Raw genomic sequence first — 11413 nt, 5'->3', positions numbered from 1 at the left:
TTTATTAATGATAAGCTACAGTTACAATTCGAAGTAACGTGGAGATATCAATGGAGATTCGGATAATACATGAGACGATGGATATATTTTCGAAGTATAAGATTAAGATCCTGAAGTTGAATTAATAGTGGATGGACGTCTAATTCAGTCTTAATGTCAGTCTATCTGGATGAGTGTGGGTCTAGTATATCTATCTAATAATCAAGAGGTCTATATATCATTAGTTTTGGGATGTAACCATTTAAAGTGTTAGTGAAATAAACTTGCTCTGATTGGTCTACAGGTAAATGTCTATCAAACTTTCTGTGATATAAGGGGTGTGGTGAATGTTCTGCGCACTGACTGGGACAGGTAGTGTGAGTCATACATCTTAGAACTTTTGTTCCTTGAAGTTAGCTGACGGTCACTGAGGGTTGGTCATTTATGGTCATGGTTTAGGAGTTATATGGTAATAGGGGTTTTGGGATTCTGAGATGACATTGGGGAAGTTTGTAAACAAGTGAAGGTGAATGCCCGAGAGTATTATAGGAAGTTAAACTACATACTACATATCATTATTGACACGATTGTGGTCTGATGTTTATTTCATTAAAAAATCATACATTTCGTTTTACCCTGTTTGCTGAACTGTATTATTGTATGGATTGTATCGTCAAATTTGTTGTGTAGACGATTTCAAGCATGATAATTAATGTGAATTGCATGAATTGTGTTCGTATTGGTACGATATACACTATTCTCGTTGACATACCGATCATCGCCGATTTACGCATGTAAATGTTAATCCAATCGTAACACATAACAGAATCGTACATAAAAGTAACACTGGTACTTGGTACTTGGATGATAATTATCTTTTCTCTGTTGTATTTTCCTGAGTCACTTAACTTTGAAAATACTTTGAGTAAATACATGTATATCCCAAATGATTATGCCAGAAATATTATTTACAATTGAGACTTTCAAGTGTTCGGAAGGTTCAAATCATTTTTAAGTTTAAAACTCTGTTCTGTTTAGCCCAATGGGTTATCTTTTAGAATTTGCCTGGATGTAGACCATTGTTTTATATGCTGATGGAATCTTTATTTTGTGTTGGATTCTGAAAAGAGATGTGTTATAATAGGCGTTTCAAGGAGAATTCTTTGCTCATATGTTTTCCATCACTTTTCTTGTTGTAGCATAGATACCTTTATATCATTGCGTGTAAATTATTCATAAATACTATGTATAAAAAAATGCACCTTTTCTTTGATATTTTGAGTTACCATGTAATTGTAATTTAAGTTGTCGCTATGATTTATGAATCATTTTAACTTTTTTCTGTATAATCATATTTTGCTCATTCATAATTGTAAATAATACCTTATATTGATAGTGATACGGTAGTCATATTTTGTATCTGGATTGCTCATTGCTAAATTCATATTGTGCAAGGATTTTTTAAACTGCTAACGTACGCACTTCATATTCGAAAGTGTAACATTATTATCTTTGATTTTGAACATATTAAACTTTGCGATGACATACGATATTAGCAGATATTTTGTAGTTTCTTGTAACGCTTTTGCAGGTTAACAGAATGTTATGAAAGTTTTATATTCCAATCGTAAAATTTCTTTGTGAGAATAACGTTCTATTCGTGTATTTTTGTGTCACCATGATGCAAGAGTTTTAATGTTTTCTGTGGAGTATATTGCCTTTTATATGCAGTAAATGTTTTTCATACTTAAACCAGGTTTTTATCGACATTACAAATGTTATTTGTCTTGCTTATATTTCTTCGAACATATTTATGACGAGGAAAGTAGTGCAACTCTTCAACTTTGTTTCATCTCCATCCCATATGGGGTACATACATTTTCCGATCTTGGTGATGTTCTCTTCAATCTCTTTTCACATTAGCCTACTAGACAATTGTGAGAATTAAAAAAAAACATATAAAGTGAATTTAATTTGATATATACATGTATATGCTATATTTGAAACTGAGTACTGTGCTTCGAATTGATTATGTCCAACCTTTTATTCAAAGAAAGGAAAAATATATCATGAAAGTGTATGATGGTCATTAGATATTGTCTGTATACAAGCCTGAGTTTTCTAGTGCTTCAACCATATATGTAAAAATTCATTCAGTGAGAAGACACACCCGCAATTAAGTACGCATGAATGTATAGGTCTTATTGCTGTTGGTGATTGTAATTAAGCATTAAGTAAAGTACATGAAAATGATTGTTTAAATATCCTGTACGTCAAAATAAATTGAACTGCATGCTCATGATAAACCATCTTCCTCTTCAATGAAAGAGATATGGTAGAGAAAAACAATCTTCATTCATTAGCATATATATATATATATATATATCTATACATAATTGATATTCGTCTGATATTATATAGCCTGCAAAAGTGGATCATGCCAAAATTAATTCAATGAGAAAAGACATTTCCATTAAGTATGTGTATGTAAATATAAATTGGTGTGTAAGTTTTTTTTAAATACAGGAATCATTGTACTTCATTTTGGCCAGTAAACTGAAAGGTTTACATCACTCTTGAATGAGAGGAACGAAAATACTTCAAGTATACAACAGATGTTCATCTGATATTGCATTGTTTGTATATAGCTTATATTTTCTTGAAGTTTAACCATTTGTCCAATTTTATTCTTTGAAAAAAACAATTTCCATATTAAATACGTGTATGTGATTTGTCGATTTCACTGAAATTTTGAAAAAAGGGAAATGTTTGCATGCTGTTTAATAAGCCTTAAGGGGAAGTGGAATTTTGGAGGTGTCCTCCCCCCCCCCCTTCCAAACTCACACAATTTTTTTTTTCTTTTGACTCAACTATGAATATCCTCATAAGGTATTGTGAATAGCTCAAATTTGACAGAACTGGATATAAGTGAAATCCTTTAAGGGGCAATTAGCCCCCATGTCAAAAAATATAAAAGTACTTTTACTTGCATAAGAGCTTATGAATGTATTATATCATTGTACTGTATGCTGAAAAATCGAAAGGTTTGTTATTTGGATAGGTTTTTATGTAACTACATGTATGTACATAATGTTGTCGGTTTTGAAATACAGTAATTTTCCAAGGCAGTGAAGGCCTGTTCTAAAAACGGTGTCAATATGGAAACTAAACGTTTGAGAACGAATAGCAAAAGCGGTAAAAGGTTGTTCTGTTGAGTTGAATATTTAAAAAAAAAATGAAAGCGAAAAAACTCAATGTAAATACTGAAATCTATATGCAGCCTTGTTGCTATGTCTGTAATAGAAAATATATATTTATATATATATATAAAAATATATAAGCCTTCATATATGACATATGAAGGGAAATACAGCGGCAAGCCTATTTTCATTTGTAACTATATGCTTCTGCTTTTAAAGTTAATAATGATAATAATATGTTCCATTTGTATAGCGCAGCTACTACAATTGCATATAGTCTACTGCGCTTGACAATCATGATCATAAAGTTATACTTTTATGTAGTATAAAAGTTATGTACATCACTTGTATATACTGTACATTGTTTTCTATCAATTTTGTTCTTTTTGGGGACAACTGTCCGACAAGCCTACTAAATGATTGAGAGTTTTGCCCTTTTTTGCAATTTACACAGAAATTGTCATGTTACATAATGAAACATGTAGCTTAGAATATCATCGGTTGTTTTATTGTCGAAAATCTATGGTCATGAATATGTTATATTTAAATCGTCGTTATCATGATGATGATCATGATATTTAGGTTTCTTTGAAGGGTAGGCCTATACTGAAGTGATGTCGACCATTTAAGTGATGATGAAATGAGTATGTGGATGATAAGCCCTAGTAAAATTACTGGGCACATTGGTCGTATAAAAACTACATGTAGTAGATGTAGATGTAATGGATTTTTTTATTTACCAGTGTTACTTTTATGTACAAGAAAACAGCATAACAAAAGTGTTTTAGTTGCTGTTCATGTAACAGTATTTACTCGAAGAGAGATCAAGTTATTTCAAACCATTTTAATGTTTGCCATCGAAGTTTATGTATTTCCTATCTAAACAAGAGTGATATTTTCATTCTTTATTTTGTCTTTTCTTAAATGTTCTTTCATCTTTTCAAGCAGTATCAAATGATGTGAACGATCCTGAAGTGATGTTAAAGAAGGGCTCTAATTCACAATCTTCATTTATCATTGTTTATCGTCGTTTGGATAAATAAATGTTTGCTGGACGTTTCTGAAAGTGCTTCTGATTTGTCCATTCTTAGCCCCTGTTTTATTGTTGGCAAGGAGTTACAAAGAGTTACGATTGATCCAATCAATCTCAACTGTATGGAAATCCAACCATGCCATAACTTTCTGCAGGAAACTTTCACAATCTCCTGAGTAAACAAACAGAATCACAGTGCCAAGTTTTCAGAATGATGAATGCATGAATATACATCCTATCTATAAAATATTTTGAACAAGCATACAGTTTAGATGTTGACATTGCTGTCTTTCCATAGTTCAGATCAATCGCAACTATTTGTAAGACAGGGTCATGGTGTGAAAATGAGGCATGGTGAATTGTTGCTTGTTCGAAAGAGAAAGTTGAGGCTTGTGACAGTCGTTTGCAGAGCGGGAGAAGAGTGGGGTTGAATTGGCAAGTAGCCGCACCCCCTTGGGGGGGCTTACCATGATAGGAATGTAGTTGAGTAGTCAGTCATTTCTATGAAATTCATACATCAAAGAACATTATTATAATACTAAGAGGGGGCTTCCACTTTTTGCCGAGTTTCAATAGATTTGCATTACTAGGTAAGTTCATAATTCTAGAAACCCCACAAAGTCCTACAGAACAAATTTTGAAATACGAGAAATGACATCCAACAATTTAGCCACCTTAATTTTTTTTTAAAGATTGTTTTCATTGATTTTTGCACACAAACACACGAGGTGGTGCTGAATTGCAAGGGGGGGCTGAGTGGACTACCATTCCCTGATCTCAAGAAGTAGAAAAACAAGAGAAAAAAGGGGTGAGGAAAAGGGAGAGATAAATATCAAAGAGAAATGTCGGTCATTGAACTTCATATTATCATGTTATTCATAATATAAAAAATGACATCTTTCAATCACCTTGCCCCATTCTTATCAAAATACACAGGCTCCGTATTAAAAAAATGAAACTGAACAAACTTGTTTTCTCCTATTTGCTAGGAGAAAGATAAAGGTGAAAACAAAAAATTGGTCAATTATTAGATTATATTTCCGTTTCTGTTGCATAATTTAGGGACGACTGGTTAAAAAACATATTCAATCCCCCCCCCCCCCCGTTGTCTCGAAAGGATGCTTTAATTTGCCTCCCAAGTCCCCTCACTCGACCCACCCATTCTAGAAAGCCAACCCCCCCCCCCCCCCCCCGTTCTCTTGAAAGGGTGCAGTCACCCCCACTCCACTTCCGCGAACGCAGACTTTCGTCACAACCAGAAATTGAGTGTGTGAATGTGAAGAATGCAAGAACAGAGAGAAATGTGGATGAGAGAGAAAGAGAACAAAAAGGGAGAGTGGGTAAGAGAGGGATTTGTGAATCAAATATTCATTTTGACAAAGTGCAAAATGACTGGTACAGTACATGAGGAATTCAGACCATTTTCACAAGAGACACAAGCGCGTATTCTGAAGTCGGGTTTAATTCAGACCACGGTCTAACTCCATGCTAAATTTATGGGGAGCCAAAGGAAAAAAAATATTTATATTGTATATTATTTCTTATGTTTACTATTCTGTTTCCTTTTGCTTTCATAATGCAGAATAATACTTCAGTTATCATTCCCAGACAAAGGTCAAGTCCACCTCAGAAAAATGTTGATTTATATCAATAGAGAAAAATCAGACGAACACAATGCTGAAAATGTCATCAAATCGGATGTAAAATAAGAAAGTTATGACATTTCAAAGTTTCGCTTATTTAAAAAAAATAGTTATATGAACGAGCCAGTTACATCCAAATGAGGGAGTTGATGATGTCACTCACTCACTATTTCTTTTGTTTTTTATTGTTTGAATTATACAATATTTCAATTTTTACGAATTTGACGATTAGGACCTCCTTGCCTGAAGCACAAAATGTTAAAATAATGGAATTCCACGTGTTCAGGGAGGAATGAAACTGATGAAAATTATATGAGTTTCACATTCATTTGAACGGGAGGACAAGATTATTGTATAAATCGAGTGCATTATGCATAAATCATACTACCATTGCGATCCCTGCCCGGCCGATGGTTCAGGCATGACGATCCTGAGTGACGTCACCGATAGAGACCTCAAATGCCCTATTATACGAGGGTTTTGGGATGAAATTATTCTACAAGTAAGTTTTTCCCTGGAAGAGTTGTGGGTATAGCCCTTATTTGCTTTAGCAACATTTATTTTGTTTAAATTAAGCCCGGAATTCATGTCACTTTCATGGAATGGAAAGGGAATCGTCCTCGCCGCGCAAAAGCGAACGGCAATGTACCCCCATGCGGTGCGCTAAAGATGACTGCGCGGTATAAAAATGACCGTTTTTCAACAGGTTTTCGGGATGTTGTGTCAAGTTAAATCGGCTCTAATATAAAAATGGGCAAATACGGGCAGCTAAATTTGGTATCCACTTAAAGCTTAGACATCGGGAAAAATGATGTTTATAGAATTTAGACGGAAATCCACGGAAATCTAAACTGTTCTATTGTAAATGCAAAAAACATGCATTTTTCAGCCTATTTCGAGGAAAAATCATCCTATAAACCTCTTAAAATGTGTCTTTTATCTACTTTGAACCCTTTCACACGAAAAAGGAATATATCAGGATTATGTGGGAGCCATTTCAGATTCCTACATGAAAAACCTCTTGTAAAATGGCCTGTTTTTCAACTAGGATGTCATATACGCGACATTTCGCAAAATTTCACATTTTACGATTTGAGGTAGGAAATTAACAACCTTTATGCAAATTCCGGAATGAAATATTTTGCTGAAATATTCTTCAAAGTAATGTCTTTCAGCTGGGCATGACAAACATTAAAAATCTGAAATCGCCCAAAATGACTTTTGGCGCACTTTTGTTTCGCTCCGGCCCACTGTGCGTCGTTAACTGCCCATTCATTCTCGAGCAATGAGGGAATGAATACAGAGTGTCTCAAAGTTTGTGTGAAAAAAGGTGCATTTTCCATAGAACTTCTGCCAAAAAGCAATGCGTAAGGGAAAGATTAGCCCCAAAACACGAATAGATGAGTTAATCAAATGGGATGAATCATGAAAATCAGTGAAATATAGTTTCTCCTGTACTCATTACTGAATACCCTGACTTGATATGATTAATTTTTCCCCTTCTCCATCAACTTTTAAGAAAAAGGGTGCATATTTTCATAAAAATGTCGTGTGATATATCGACGGACGCTCGTGCGCACGAGCAGGAGGAAGCCAAATGTCTTTTATTTTTCATAATGCAACGAGAAAGGTCAACGTGTCATTCATATATACAAAATCATTTATTGTCTTTTACAGACTCAATACAAACAATAATAGCGAGGATGCTTAATTTTTTGGGCAGGTACATACCTAAACATTCACAGGCATAATATACAAGTAGGGTCCAAGAAGATATTCCATAAATAACACATGGGATACGCACCATCTCACATGTGTAACATGAAATCACGTACATTATCGCCCGAATAAAAAAAATGAGGGGAAAACACATTCATTTTCATAGCATTACTGTATTACAGAAATGATTTATATATTATATTTTGTAAATATGTCTATTGAACTATCATTGTAAATGTAAAAAGATTGAAAGAGAAAATAAATGATCTGAATTGAATATACCAAGAGCTTAATAGTTGCAAAAGGGTTAGGTCAATTTTTCATCAAATTTGTTTTTTTTTCAGGGGGTCTCAATGTTCAGGCTTTTAGCTCTATGAGATGAAACCAAAGAAAAGTTTAATTTCCCATTAAAAAGTTTTTAAAAATGGCAATTTTTTTTCAAAAGGGGCTAGGTCCACTCCAGTTTGATTAAAAGGGGGTTAGGTCCACAAAGATTTTTTTTTGGAAAAGAATATTTAAAACAAAATATGTAGACAGGTAGATTTTTTAATACCCAATTTTATGTCCCCATGGTAGGGTACCAATCAATAATAAGCCAAAAATCAATCAATCATTCGATCCACCAATCTTCAATCAATCAATCACCCAACCAATGAATGAATTAATAAATTAATCAATCAATCAATCACCCAACCAATGAATGAATGAATCAATCAATCAATCGTGTTGCTTCCTTGACAGCGAAGGACAGTATAGAATCAAACACATATGACTAGGTCTGATCAAAAAAAATTATAGGTATTCTAGATAATGTAGAGCGCATGCGCATGGTGGGGAATACCAGATCAGAGGAAAATGATAATTTCTTTATTACACCCGTTTGCGTTTTTGCAGCATCAGCAGATTATCATAATTATAGCATAATGATTAATGTTTCCCATACAGCATCAATATTAGCTCAGAAGGCCTGAACATGAAGGAAGTATGCCAACTAAAAGGCCTATTATTTTATGATCTCTCTTCTTTATTGGTTTGCTTTTGTGTGTGTGTGTGTATCATTTCAATGATGCGACCGATCATGGATCATTGTAACGACCCCCCCCCCCCCCCGGATACATCCTATTGTATGTAAACTAGGGGAAGGGTGTCAATGAGTCGCGATGAGACCCGTTGCCAGTATAATACGGGGTGAATTATTTTAAAACTACTATAAATATTTTTTTTAGGAATAGTAACAAAAATTGTGAGGTTGAAGCACGATTAGAAATTTTGGGTCATCTAGAATGTAGTGAAATTGTCTTCCTATTTATTATTGAACTCCTCCTAATATTAATCATTAAGTAATTTTAATATTAATTATATATTATAATATATTATATATACATATATATATATATATATATATATATATATATATATATATATATATATATATATATATATATATATATATGTGAATTATTAATTTTATGATTTCAATATTGATTAATATTAATCATAACCTGATGAACCTCATGTCAAAATGCAAGCACAAAACGTGACTTAAAACCAAGTTGAATTCTGCAAATAATGAACCCTCCAGGAACATGCGAGAGCAATGCGCGATCGAGCGAAAAATAATCCCCTTGACCTAATAACCCGAAGGCAGCCCCATGGGGAGCAGTACCCCCCCCCCCCGCTACTAGGTTGAGTTCATATACCTTGAAACTGTTTTATCTATTTTAGTCTGCATACATGGACCGTGACTTAAAAATGAGCGCGAGAACTTACTAGAATGTCCATGGTATAAGCATGGGAGTTGGGAGGAGAATATTCATTCAATGTGTTACAGTTTTTCAGTCTACACACAAAATCCCAGACCACTTTCCTCAAACGGAACGATTTGCGCAGAGACTAGCTTCCGTGAAAGCTCGGGGAATCCCCACCCGTCTGTCTCGCCATTTGCATGCAGTTCGCCTGCCGCGCCTGCGCACTCTTTTTTGCTAAATTTCACTTGCGGGAAATTTGGAAAAGAGCACCTGTTATGTTTTGGGTTCATCCAGCCGAATAATTGGGACCTTTCGCAATCCTCACGGACGCTAGTATTAGGGTCCCCTAACACAAAATTTAACGCTTAATCATACACTTGATTTTTAAGATTGATTGTGCATTACAGTCAATAGAATCAAACGTAGAAAACTGCTCTACGATCAATGCTAAGCTTTGTGTAACAGGGGGGGTTACAGGCCCTACAAATCTGCTTTTCGTGTGCAAAATCCCTTTCTGCGATACCCGCACCATACATGCATGTATATTACGACTGATGGCTGGAGATATTCAAAATGCAGGACCTAAAATAGATTATGACATGGATGAGAAAGTGGTTTTTCAAACAAATCGAGAACATATTGAGTGAAAAAACTTACTGAATGAAGGCTTAGATATAGATCATTACAGTCCATCGAATCGATATTACATTTGATAATAATAATTGGCATTTATATAGCGCTTTATCAATCTACGACTGTTCAAAGCGCTTCACAATTATTATTACCCGGGTCACTGGATTCATAGCATTCCAAGCAGCCTGTTAGGCGCTAACTTGCTAAACCAACCACCATGACGGTTGTTTCCTACCGGTACCCAATTAGCAACTGGGTGATTTAATGTGGATTATTGGTGGATCACTGGCAATTGATTTCATGGATCAGATCAACCTCTCCAGCCGAACATTTCGCATGCGTTGATATGTACACATCATATGCGATACCTTTGAACTCGTTTCCTTTTGTTTCTTTTGTTTCTTTGTTTCTTTTGTTTACTCCTTATACACAAACGATATACCTCTCGCACACGATGTGAGGGACAATATGTTTTACATTCCCCAGAAATGGGGATTAGATTCAATTCCGGGGGGACCACTTCCATTGATGAGTGGATACCAGGCACGACCATGGGGTTTCGAAAAGTACCCTAAACAAGGGCAGCAATTCTTTTCCAGATTATGAAAATGCATCTCTTAACAAGTATTTGGCTTGTGAAACCCTACAAGTATTGGATATATATCCCTTTTTTCAGCATTTTGACATCGTTTTGACATCCTTATAACGTTACATAGGCCTATATACGTAACGTACCTGCCCACTCTGACCCCTTTTACGGGTGGTCGCGACTGGTATCCACTAATCAATGGAAGTGGGCCCCCGGGCGGCCTCTCGAGCTCTAGGAGGAGTCAAATGTGGCTTTGGAAAGTCGTCCTCATTCGGATAAATCGCTGTTACCATAGTAGCAACCAGAATTTTGCACACGAAACGCATATTGAATGTTTCCGTTGCAGATGCGAAACGAAAAAAAAATCTCATGTCACACAATTTGCATTGCAGGACTGAGTGTTACGACCATGATGACGGGCCCAAAAAGTCCCTTCCAAAGTCAACTACCGTTGTCAATAAGCGTCCGCGTCCTCAAACGAAAGGTCGGGAATGACACATTAAAGTCTCAAGTTTTGCTTAACTCAAAATGTCTGTTGTTTCTTTATTGCTCCTTCATTGTACAGTCAGTCGTGTGTGTTGTGCAATCTCCAATTATATATGTGTACACATTGTACAGATTCATACATATTGCTAGTCTGTGCATTTAGACTTGATTACACATTTATGTTCAAATCTTCGTATATAACATTCCTCCCCCTTACATAAATGTACATGAGTAAATTTCAAAATGTTAAAATTAACAATTTCCACTATCAGTATTATAATGCAATTAAGGCATTATAATTTCAACCAATATTTCACTTCCATACTTCAACTTGCAATATTTTACTGTATCATGTTTAGTTTTTGCTTCAAATTTCTCAATCC

The sequence above is a fragment of the Lytechinus variegatus genome, chromosome 10 (genome assembly GCF_018143015.1).
Source record: "Lytechinus variegatus isolate NC3 chromosome 10, Lvar_3.0, whole genome shotgun sequence".
Classification (NCBI taxonomy): Eukaryota; Metazoa; Echinodermata; class Echinoidea; order Temnopleuroida; family Toxopneustidae; genus Lytechinus; species Lytechinus variegatus.
This window is presented reverse-complemented; position numbering follows the sequence as displayed.